General features: G+C 39.4%; 1 pseudogene; it reads left to right on the top strand.

Moving 5' to 3' along the window:
* The first annotated feature begins 342 nt into the window (after nucleotides 1-342).
* LOC147636627 (uncharacterized) lies at nucleotides 343-2,206 on the top strand (annotated as a pseudogene).
* Nucleotides 2,207-13,399: the final 11,193 nt, after the last annotated feature.

The following is a 13,399-nucleotide window of genomic DNA, read 5'->3' as shown; positions in this document are numbered from 1 at the left end:
AAAGATTAAAAAAATCATGAGAATGGTAAGCAGTTAGATGATGCTGAAATTGTCATTAGTGATAATGAATGTGAAGATGATATTGTGCATGGTTCTGAAGAACAAAGGAAAATTGAGTGCAGAAAATTGTGGCAAGATAATTGGTTATCTACTTTCAAATGGTTAATATATCAATGATAAAGTGAGATTGTTTTGTTCATATTGTTTGGATTTCCCTCATGCAAAAAGTGCTTATGCCAACAAGGAAGGGTCAAGAAACTTCAAAACTAGTAATTTGAGATCACATGCAAGAACACAATGCCATCAAGATGCAAGGAATGCGAGTTGTTTGGTCATTCAGCAATGGAACAAGGAATGAGAAAAATGCATGAGTCACAAGATGATGCCTTGCTTGCTTTGTTTAAAAGTGCATACTTCATTGCTAAAATAACTTGTCATTTGCACTTTTTCCATCTTTACTAGAGCTTTTAAAAGATGTGGATGCAAAATGCTTGACAAGTTTATATAATGATGACAAAAGTTGTGCGAATATGATATTTTTCATTTCAAAATGTATCATGGATAACACACTCACAAAGGTGAAGTTGAGTCCATGATTTGGAGTAATGGTGGATGAATCCACCGATATATCCACACACCATCACATGATCCTATATCTTTCCTACTTAGAAGCAGGATGTGTACCTCAAACAACATTTTATGGAATGGTTCGTTCTAATGATAGTACAGCTCAAGGTGTGTACAATGCCATTTTGGATGAATTTGATTTAGATTTAACAAAGTTGCTAGCATTTGGATCAGATGGTTGTGCAACTATGATTGGAAGAAAGAGAGGTGCTGCCACACTTCTTAAAACGTTAAATCCTATGTTAATTTTCGTTCATTTTGTAGCCCATCACACAAATTTAGCAACATCAGATGTTTCTAAAAAACTTCTCTATGCTAAAAATATTGATGAATTGGTAAATGCAATTGCAAACTACTTTTCTAGTAGTTCCAATAGAATGGAAGGGTTGAAAGCTCTTCAAGAAGAGATGGATTGCGAAACAATAAAAATGCAATGCATTTATGAAATCAAATGGTTAAGTCGCCATAATTGCTTCGACAAGGATGTGCAAATCAATGGATGCCTTATTGTTGGTAATTTTGAAGGAAGAGCGTCTGGATCTATATGCAATGTTGAGTACATTTGAATGTATGTATGCCATGCACTTTCTTGCAGATATTTTGGGAAAATTGACTACTTTGAGTCAAAAGTTTCAAAAGGATTATGTAGACGTGACCACCATCCAAGGGGTGGTAAGAAATACTATTCTATGTATCCAAGAGGAGTTTATTGAAGAAAGGGTGATAGATATGAATGCCTCTCAACTAGGCATAGGAGGTTATCCCATAATGCCTGATTATGGACCTGAAGATGGATTTTTTCATGCATTGTGCTCATCCTTAAAAGGTGATATGTTCTATGGACAACAAATCAAACGTGATCTTGATGGTGTGGACTTGCATAATGCCTTAACTTTTCAATTTATTTTTCCAAAGAAAATATGTGACAATTTGGAAAAGAGGTTTGTAGACAACTCTGTGTTGAGTTGCATTAAAATTCTCGTTCAGCTCAACACCCCACTCATGAGAAGTTGCTCAAAGATTTTGGCAATACAGAATGTGACACCATTGCTTCATTCTATGGAGTGTCAAAAGTTGTCAATGGTAAAATGTTTTCTCCTATTATTGATGGAGAATCATTCAAGAAAGACTTTAGAATGTTTAAATGCCAAGCAACTGTGGATTGGGCAAGAATGAATTTGGTGGAATTGACATCAATTTTGGCAAGTAATGAAATGTGGAGTGAAACATATCCTAATGTATTGTGTGTTGCCAAGGTTGCTCTAGTGCAATGTTGTAGCATTGCCATGTGTGAACGAGGTCTCAACTCTCAAACAAAAATCAAAACAAAGTGGCGTAACAGGATGGAAATCAATAGCTTGGATGCCTTGTTGAAGATTGCAATCGAAGGGGAAGAGACAATGGATTTTGTTGAGGCCATGGAGATTTGGAAAAGCAAAGTGCATAGGCATCTTTTTTGCGCAAATGGAATATCATCATTAATTTGATAAGTATGTTGTATTTACTTTTGTAATCTTTTGTTTAGTAGTTTTTCTACCATATCATCCCTTTTTGTAATTGAATATTCTCGGTAAGGTTCTACATCTTTCAAGCCCTTATAATACTGTACATCTTGATGCAACTTGAAAGATTTACTCTTTGATTAAAAAGGAACAATATAGGTTTATGTTCAAAGGGAAAAGGATAATGACTATTTTGATTTGGTGCCAAAAGGCTAATGCCGAGTGTGTTTTATAGTTTGTTGGAATTCGTTTAAGGTAAAAGGATTTGTGTCTGTTTTGGTTTTAAAAATTTCCCGAACACTGCGAGACGGAACCCTGCGACGTAACCTGAAGAGCTGCAAGATCCCACTTTCCTACCACTCAAAGAAGTGGCATTAATTTCATTGTAGCACAATTGTTCATCATACTATACTATTATATATATTTATACGATAACCTATTCTACACTATGTATATTAATATGATATTAAAACGGTAGTTTCAACCACAGTTTTGATCACAATCGTTAGCAAATGGACGAAAGGCGGCCTTGAGTTATAACAGTAGAGAACATTCATGAACCTGCATCAGAAGCTTTGTGCTCTTTCGGTTTTTGCGATTTATTCACATGTAGGGATCATCATTCATGTTGGACATAAAACGACCTTATAAACTGGGAACCCTTGTCTCTATTTATGACAGTTACACGGCAGATCAATTGCACTACTGATAACAGTTGGGTTTTTCCTATTAATCAGTAGAGAATATGCAAATAATGTTTTTTTTTCCTTAAAAATAGTAAACGGCCTGGGAGTCATTCAGTTTGCAACGTCGGTAGTGTGTTTGTGCTTGGTTGGGTTGATTTATTCTTCTTTGCTGCACGCTCGTGAAGAGGGGATGGCTCCAGCTATCGTTGCCCCTTTGCCTCCTTATGTTTCCTCGTGTTGTTACAATATGCAGGTTGGATCCCCTTGCATGCAAGCTTGTGAGAAACAAATGATTATCTACTTGCTATGTTCTTCGTGGACGAGATATGGAAGGCACTATCTTTCTTTTTTCATCTGAGGTTTGCAGTATGAAAATGATGGCTCCAGTGTGTTGCATGGTGTGGTTTCTTGTTTCGTCTTTCTCGCATTGTGTGATGTGTTGTCGCTCGAGCCTTGTCGTCCTCCACTTTGACCTTAGGTCCTCGAATATTATGGATAAACGCACGAAAGCTCTTGTAGAGATATTACAAAGATTCAACCAAAAGGCCAAGATTCATCAAAACAGCAATATGGCAATCAATTCAATAATAAAATGGAGTATATGCAAAGGGGCTCTACATGAAGTTTGAAGTCCAACAAAGCTAGTTGTCTGCAAATTTGGTAAGTCTTTTTTTAGTTACATGTAAACTATGCCGGTTGCAAATGTATGCTCAATCTCAACATAACATAGCAAGCACACAAAAAAGGCTATAAGGATGTTTACTTCATCGAACATTACATTATTATGCATGTGCAAATGAGGGATGCTGCATGTGGTGCTTAAGATGATCTTTTAGATTAATGTTGTTAAAGATTATTAGCTCTAAAGTAATACTAAGGACAAAGGCCAATAGTCGAGCCCAAAACCTTCAAGGATGGGTGAGTAAGCCTGCTTGTGTGTGTGGAAGAGGCTAAGCTCCTTAGCAAAGGAATCCTGGAAAGCAAGGCATAGGCTGCCGTTTATTTAGAGAGGACACAACTCCTAACCTTAGCGAGCAGCAAGGTTAGCTAGGTAGATAGAAGAAAAACACTAGTCATTAGGCAACAATGGTGTGACATGTGAGGCGACCATAGTAGTCAACGTGCAACTACTTTTTTTCTCCTTTCTAGCATCTTAGAGTACCTTCAAACGTACCGATATCATCTTAAGATTCCTCTTCTTCTCTCCTCTTTCTTCATTCACTGGGTTTGGAGTGACTAGATTTGTTTAAGGATAGTAGGAGGTTACAGATTCATTATGACAAGAGAAAAGATTATGAAGAAGAAGAAACGGTTATATTACATACTAACACATAATAAGAATAAAATAAATAGTAAATGATACTTATAGGCTTCACTCCAGGGTGTAAGTAGGTTAACGTAGTATATTATTTATGCTTGTTAGTGGTAGTTGTGTGGGGTGATATTATAATAGCCTAAAATGTGATATAAATCTTAAGTGTATATTTAGCATGTGTGAAATATCACGTCAAGTTTTCTACCACTATTCTTAACGATGATGATGAGGAGTAAGGGAATCGAAATGTGAATCATAAGTCCTACTCATGTAATAGTGACGTTTTTTAATTTTTGTGGGTGCTACTCGCGGGACTTACTTTTTGTTTGTGGAAGGGATGAAGCGGCAGAGGAAAAGAGTAGGCTCTCCAGTCGAGCAACAGAGAACACCAAAGTGAGCGAAGAAATTTGAAACAGCAGACTCTCCAGCAAAGCAAAGAACACCAAAGCGAGCGAAGAAATTTGAAACAGCAGGCTCTCCAGCAAAGCAAAGAATACCAAAGCGAGCCCGAGCAGCCCCTCCAATCGAGGTGGAGTCAGATAGAGAAGAGGAGAAGATGCTGAAGAAAGACAAGTTGTCCTCAGGAAGAAGTAGGTTTCTAACTCATAGAATGTGTTCTCTTTTTTTTCTCTCTTTTGTGCATTGTGTGAATTTAGATTAACATCACGAGTTATAGAAAGAACACTATATTCGTGAGTTTGGGAATTTCCCAGCTCCCATTTTTTGAATGCTAAAAAGGTGGGACCTGGATAACATGCCTATAAGTTTTTCAAAACCATATCATGTGACCTATTGTTGGAAAGCGCTTGGAAAATGGAATCTAGTGAGCTATAGAGCGCTCAATTTGGAGTAACGGTGTTTAAGTTATGATTAATCCAAAGATTTGACCACATGTCCCAAACTTATGGGAAATTCCCATATTCCCCAATACCATTTGCCCCTAATCCATTATCTCAATGCATTAGTCCTCTCTCAAATGTGTTCCCTCAATGCATTACTCCTCTCTCTTTCTTCTGATATTGAATATAATTCTTTTTCTCAAATGTGTTCTCTCAATGCATTAGTCCTCTCTTTTTCTTTCTTCTCATTTATATAATTCTTATATTGATGTTTCTTGCATGTCATTTTTATACCAAGATGGAAGGCCCCTAAGGTATATTATCCACTTCAAATCGCTTTTTGCATAACAAAAGAGGATTTCCAGACATAGTACAGCAGCCTAGACATACAAGGCAAGGACCCAAGGCTCTTAAGGGATTCAGATGTCTCTAAATCTGATTGGTTGTTAGTATTCAAGCACACGAGAGAGACAGGTGCATATCGGATTAAGTGCAGTAATATTCGAGCAGAGCAGTTCCAGGACGTTTTGATATTTTACAACAAGGTATACCAGAAGTGCCCTACGAGCATAGAGCTTAACATCTCATTTGCTAGAGCATATGTGTTACAGTTCAATCCAAGTGTTGTCAAAGCAAGAAAGGCAATGTCTTTTTCTTGGGTTGTTATTGTCAAAGATCACAACAGTGATCTTCACAGAAAGGCATCTACTTTGACAATCATTTCCTCTGTTGGAAGGTAAACAATGGTGGCGTGGACAGTGCCGTGGGGAGCACAACAAAGGGACACAACTCTAAATTGAAGAAACTCCTAACTCAAGAGCAGCAGCAAGCAGCAACAACAGCTTAAGTTTCCCGCATGTTGATTATATGTATGAGGCCTTGAAGAGATGAATGCATTAACTAAAGATGTAGAAATAAGAATGAGAGAGGCCAAGGATGCATATACAATTTGAGAGAAACTCCTAACTCAAGAGCAGCAGCAAGCAACAGCTTAAGTTTCCTGCATGCTGATTATATGTATGAGGCCTTGAAGAGATGAATGCATTAACTGAAGATGTAGAAATAAGAATGAGAGCGGCCAAGGATGCATATACAATTTGAGAGAAGAAATTAGAGACAGCAAAAGTTCAGAACTTGAGTGAGGAGATATTTGCCAAAGCCCTCAAGGTGTTGAAAGAACAAATCGGAACAACACAATCCAAGTTGGCTTCCTTGCCTGATGAAAACTCCGTCAAAAGAACCACACTTAGTGAGCAGCTAGCAACACAAGAGTTGATGTTGCATGTTCTTGGAGGAGGATCAATAGATTTTGTGGACCTATTTGTGATTGAGGTAAATTTATTAGTTTTTCTATTTTTTATATTGATTATATGTGTGTACATTTTGATTGACTGCCTTATGTGTGTTTTCTATATGCATATTGATTGACTGCAAGTTAATATGGAGCTACAGGGGCTGATGTAATCAAGGAGCTAGAAATGCAGCATGCTTTGCTTGTAGAGATGCTTAGTAGAGTTCTCCGACACCATAGACAACCTTACTATAGCAGGAAAGTGTGCTAGGTGTGGGCAAGGTTTCAATACCGACGAAACCTTGATGTTGGTGGTACTGCCATGCAAGCACACATATCACTCAATGTGCTTTGCATCATTATGCACTCTTAGGGGTCGATGTATATTTCCCTACTGTACTATGGTGATTCCACATAGTGCTCATTTGAGTGTGGTTTGGAGAGTAGGTAAAGACCTTTGTTTCATTTTTACATGTATATAATTTATCACCAATATGCTAGTTAACACTCACATGTATACTAGTTGATAGGATCCAGTATGCTAGTTTTAACAGTCAATAACATGCTAATCAACAATCACCTATATTAGTTAGCACCTAGAATAGATAGCACAATGTAGGGTAGTCTATAGAATAGAGACAAGTCAGAGAACAATTCATGACACATTCTTCAACATTAGCTTGGACTCATGGAGTACAACACACTAGCAGTCACTCAGCTTATGAACTCCTGAGCTCAACTATCCACTCAATTCTCTCTCCTCTAATCCACAGATCATCTTGGAATAATCCCCTTTCCTGCTTACATCCATACTATTCATTTGTAAGAAACTGTTACAAAGTTGTTACAAAGCAAGAAAGCTTAACTCATAATAGTTTGTTACAAAACGTGACAATCTAGGTGGCACCTGGGCAGTGGCACAAACCGGCTAGGTGGCCACCAACATGCACCTTCTTTGTATTCAAGTAGGTCCAAATCTTTACGTTGATCAGGTTTTGTACACTAAACCCTCTTTCATATGCATTGTACTTAAGCATTACAACATTGTAATGTGGGCCAATCTCAACAAGTTTTGTACACTAAACCCTCTTTCATATGCATTGTACTTAAGCATTACAACATTGTAATGTGGGACAATCTCAACAGCATTAAATACTTCTCTTGGCTAGTCAAATTTCTACTAATTGCAAGCCAATTAACTCTCAAAGTTCTACCTTTCCAATCATATAGTGCTTTAATCTTGAAGAAGTGTTGATACACTACAAGAGACGGGGCCATTATCCTTGCTTTTTCGATGCTTTAGAACTAAGCTTAAAATCCTCAAAACGTCAAAATACGTGTCGAAAAAAGCGTCGAAATGGAAACATCGAAGATAAGCGCCGATAAAGGTGTCGAAATAATGATGGTTTTCACTCTTTTTTTGACGAATTCTTCGCCGATGATTTTGAATGCTATTTCAATGGATGCAAGAAACTTTCGACGATTTTTTTGACAGATGCAGGAAACTTTCGATCATTTTTTTGACGGACGCACGAAACTTTCAACGCTTATTTCGACGCGTGCAGATATTAATTTTCTTTTGGCATAATGGTGCATCCAGTTATACTCTTGTAGCTGGATGTACCATTATGCCAAACTTATAGAGTACCAACAAAGGCAACTATACTCTGATGTGAAGTACGAAGCGAATTTGTTGAAAAAGTTAGAGTGCCATAAGTTTTTTGACATTAAAATGTAGGTACACAATTCACACAAGTGCAAACAATGGAGAAATTATATTGCAAGATGTGAAATTTACATATCAAGCTCTAACGAGATAAGCCAAAATTGCATAAAGTAGTTGCATACAAGGTATACTCGATGACTAAAATTGCATAAAGTAGTTGCATACAAGCTTTACAAGCGCAAACAAAGATGTGAGCTGAGCAAAATATGTATGTACAAGAGGAAAGACATGGGCAAGGCCACTCTATGTGGAGTCCTCACTCAAGGTCAGGCATTGGTCCCTCATACAAGACGCTTTTTTTGGTATACGAAACAACGATCTAACATGACATGGCAAAGCAAGTATACAAATCATAAGGTTAAGGCTTGCCACACTTACCATATCTGCAATGCACCCCAAACTTAGGTTGGCGCCTTCTCGCTCAAGCTTCTCCAAAAGAAAGTATGTGCTATGGCGCGAGCAATGTCCTCCTCTTCTCCCGTTGCCGGCCAACCAACAACCACTTGATTCTAAAAGTACCAAAACAACAAGATAAGCATTGATACTTAAAAAGTACACATAACATCAAATGAAACATACAAGATAAGCATTGATACTTACAAAGTAGACATGGAATGCATCCCAACCGCCGCTTCCAAGGTGAGAGATTCCTATGCTCTCCATTCGGGCTTTTTTGCATATAAGCTTTGCGCGCGCAATCTACAAGTAGCTTCCTCAACCAAGCTACCTCACATGCTGCCATAGCAGCTCCTCTGTACTCGGCCTCTGTACTCGATAGAGAAACCGTAGGCTGCTTCTTGCTGCTCCAAGTCACAGCAGCACTCCCTAAAGAAAACATGAAGCCACTGGTAGATCTTCTATCAGCCCAATCAGCATCTGTGTATCCATGTACACATATCTCTGTCCCAGTCTCATAGAATAGTCCACAATGCAAAGTAGACCTCACATACCTCAGTATGCGTCTCATTGCATCCAAATGCAGTTTTCGTGGAACCTGCATAAACTGACTCACCAACCCAACATCATAGCTCAAATCTGGTCTGGTGATCGTCATATAGATCAAGCTTCCTACTATGCGCCTATACATAGTAGGATCCTCCAAGATCTCTCCTGAATCTGCACTCAACTTGCCATTCTGATCCAATGGCACAGAAATAAGCTTACAGCCTGTCATACCATACTTGGACAACATGTCCAAGCCATACTGTCTCTGCAGTAATCCAATACCATGTGGTGACCTAATCACCTCAATGCCCAAGAAATATCTGAGCTCCCCCAGATCCTTCATCTCGAACTTCTGTCTAAGCAAGATCTTTACATCAAAGATCTCTGCATCATGGTCCCCCGTAATGATCAAGTCATCTACATAGATGACAACAAGCACAACCCCTCTATCACCATGTCTCACACATACAGCGAGAAATCTGCATTGGCTACATGAAAGCCAATAGTGACAAGATATTCAGAAATCTTGTCAGACCATGCTCTTGGTGCTTGTTTTAAGCCATACAAGGCTTTCTTCAACCTGCAAACATGCTCGGGGTGACTCAAATCCTCATAACCAGGTGGCTGCAACATATACACCTCTTCTTGCAAATCCCCATGCAAGAATGCATTCTTTACATCCATCTGATGTAAAGACCATTGCTTTGATGCAGCCACTACTATCACAACTCTCACTGTTGCCATCTTGGCAACTGGGCTGAAAGTTTCCTCATAATCAATGCCATATGTCTGCGCATACCCTTTGGCTACCAATCTAGCCTTGTACCTGTTTATGCTTCCATCACTGTTATGTTTAACTTTGTACACCCACTTGCATCCAATGGCTTTCTTGCCTTCAGGCAATTGCACTAAATCCCAAGTCTCATTTCCATATAGTGCATCCATCTCCTCATCCATAGCTTTCTCCCAACACACATTTCCAACAGCCTCATCAATGCATGTGGGCTCTACAACCTGCACAACCTTTGCCATATATGCATAGTGATGTGCCACATAACCATCATAGGTAAATCTTTGCACAGGATTTTTCACTCTCCCAGATCTTCGCAGCTTTTCATTCATGGCTTCCATAGCCTTCTTTACACGAGGTGTTCTCAGCTGGGATCCCAAGCTCCTCATTAAGGCTCATATCTGAGCCAGTAGACTCTTCATCAACATGAGAATGCCCTACAGAAATGTCAGGCATACCAAGGGACTCAACCACTTTCTCTTTTCCTTTATGTGATGTACTAATCACATTTGCAGGACTGGTATTATGACGTAGCCTGCCACTCCATGGTCTATCAACAGACCCACTAGATGAGGACTCTCCTGGTCCACTCAAAGACTGTGATTGTTGACCTGCATTCTGTGCAACCACACTTATAGCTTCTTTTTCAGCAGCATACCAGCTACTCATCTCATCAAAGACAATATCCCTGCTTACCCTCAACTCACGTGTAGCAGGGTTATAACACCTGTATCCCTTTTGCTCAAGGGAATATCCAATAAACACACATTTTTCAGCTTTCGGATCTAGCTTAGTTCTCAGCTCGTCTGGCACATGCACATATGCAATGCATCCAAAAACTTTCAGATGAGACAAATCAAGTTTTCTGCCAGTAAACCTCTCCTCTAGAGTTACATCATGTATGGCTGCAGTCAGAGTCCTATTCATGATGTATACTGCTGTAGAAACAGCCTCAGCCCAATAGCTATGCGGCATATTTTTCTCTTTCATCAATGCTCACGCAATCTCAGCAATGTGCCTGTTTTTTTGCTCAGCAACTCCATTTTGCTGCGGAGTGTATCTGCATGTAAACTGTCTCCGAATACCATTCTTCTTCAAAAATTCAGAGAACTCATTGGAGAAGTACTCTCCCCCTCCATCTGACCTTAGGCACTTTACATATTTTCCTGTTTGCTTTTCAACCAAAACTCTGAAATTCTGAAAGTGACTGAACACCTCGCTCTTCTCCTTCATGAAATATACCCACACTTTCCTTGTGTGGTTATCAATGAATGTCACATAATACCTGCAGCCTCCCATAGACATGGTCTTCGTAGGACCCCATACATATGAATGCACAACATCTAGTGCATTTCTGCTCACATATCTGTTATGTGGAAATACATGCTTTGTTTGCTTCCCAAATTGGCATGCTTCACATATTTTCTCCATACCTTCCACTTTAAATTTTGGCAGCCCTGTCACAATTCCTTTAGTCTGCATAGACTTCAATCTCTGCACATTCACATGTCCAATCCTTTTATGCCAAATGTCTGTGTCTGCAACAATTCCTGAACCATTTGCAAACATCGCAGCACTCATCTCAGGCATGTCTACATTCAACGTAAACATTGTGCCCACTCTGTTACCTTTTGCAACCAACCTGCACTTATCTTTAAAGTCTTCAACATAACAACCATCAGGGTTAAACCGAACCTACAAACCCTGCTCAATCATCTGGCCAACTGAAACCAGATTCTTTGTTATGTTCGGAACGTGAAGTACATCTGCAAGATACTTCACTTTGCCATCCTGCATAGACAATGGCACATCTCCAACATGGGCAATTGGATGAGCAGTGTCATCCCCCCTGTTTCCACAAAACCTGGTCTTTCCAGGTTTTTCATCTCCTTGAACCACTCCCCATGACTTGTCATGTGGTTCGAAGCACCTGAATCCACATACCACACATCATCTTTTTGTGCTGCTTCAACATTTTCAGACATGGCATTCACGACATGCTGCATAACAAACAACCTTTCATTATCCTCATTATTTCTGCTTGAGGATGCATAGTTGTTTTGCTGCACTTTTCCATTTTGTACGTCAGCCTGCTTCTTATAACATTCTGCCTGCACATGTCCAGGATTACCACAATAATAGCATTCACGTGCATCATTATACTGCCTTTGCCAATTTCCACGGCCTCTTTGACTCCCCCTACCTCTGAATTTACCTCTTCCACCTGCGTGTTGTTGTTGTTGTTGTTGTGTATTCTGGGACTGTTGTTGTTGCTGCTGCTGGCCATAATTCTAATTACCTGTTTGGCCACCTCCTTGACCGCGTCCACGACCTCCTCTACCTCGTCTTCTTCTTGAACTTGTGTAGAAAGCCTGTTGCTCTGAACTATTTTTGTTTTTTGTAAAGACTGTTGGTCTTCACCCAAGCTCTTCTCTTCTATAATCAACATAGACACCAAATCTCTAAAGTTGGGAATGTTTCCCCCGAGTCTGAATAGACGTCTTGAACGCCTTGTATTGTGGCCCGAGACCACGTAGACAGACCTCCACCTTATCATCATCATCTACTGACACACCAATAGATGCAAGGGATTCCACAATACCCTTTATCTTCAATGCATAGTCATTCACAGACATGCTCTTTTTCTCCACAGTATGAGTTCATTCTTCAACTGTATCTTACGTGCCTTGGTATTTGTTTCATAAAGCTTTACCAAGGTGTCCCACGCCTCCTTGGGAGACTTGGCATCCTGAATGTGCCCAATCATGGTGTCCTGTATACTAATGGAGAGCCAATACATAACTTTCCTGGCTCCTTGGTTCCAGTCTTTAAACTCTTTCACATCTGCAGAGCAGTCGGATTTATGTCCGGTATCTCCGATGCCTCTTCATGCTCACCTTCTATGTAGTCCCAATAGCCCTTTCCATCAGGAAATTCGTCAACCTGAACCTCCAAGCATGGAAGTTATTCTTATCTAGCTTTTCAGCCACAACCATCTCACCTTATGTATGCAGTTCATATGTATGATCGAACAACTAAATTTGGCATCTAAGCTTTTCAATAAAGCATTTTTTGTGCACTTTTACTAAAAATGGCAGAACTTTCATTGATAACTTGATTAGTGTTCTATGCCTAAAACCGGCTTCTTTAGAACATCAACGAGGCACAAGCTAGTTCCATGAGCAACACAATGTATGGATGCTATAAATGGATTTTGACATTTAAAGCAAGTAGTTAATCCATTCACATGGGCCTTCCAGAGGTATGATACATGTGGGATTTTTGATGTAGGATACACAAGGTTCACCATGGTCCTCTTTTTCATAGAAAAGTGACGGCATGGCTCTTCTTAGAGGGTCCTTTTTTAAGTTTAAATTTTCCTAATAGTAGCTACCAAGTGTTGATTCAACCTAATGTCAGTCGACTCATACATCATGAGGCTGAAAAACATTTAAACTCTCAAGCATTACAAAAATTTTGACTAACAACGCCTCACTAATACATTGGGACACATGATTTATCATTGTGATATGACTCTCTTGTGAGATACGAGCAATCACAACGCCTCACTAATATATTGGGGCACATGACTTATCATTGTGATATGACTCTCTTGTGAAATACGAGCAATCACAATGGGATAATAGATCTAGTACTATTGGAAACTTACAAAATGAT

This window comes from Cibotium barometz, chromosome 7 (genome assembly GCF_041138505.1).
Source record: "Cibotium barometz isolate CiBa-2024 chromosome 7, ASM4113850v1, whole genome shotgun sequence".
Lineage (NCBI taxonomy): Eukaryota > Viridiplantae > Streptophyta > Polypodiopsida > Cyatheales > Cibotiaceae > Cibotium > Cibotium barometz.
The sequence above is the reverse complement of the archived record's forward strand: the minus strand, read 5'-3'. Positions and strand labels throughout refer to the sequence as shown.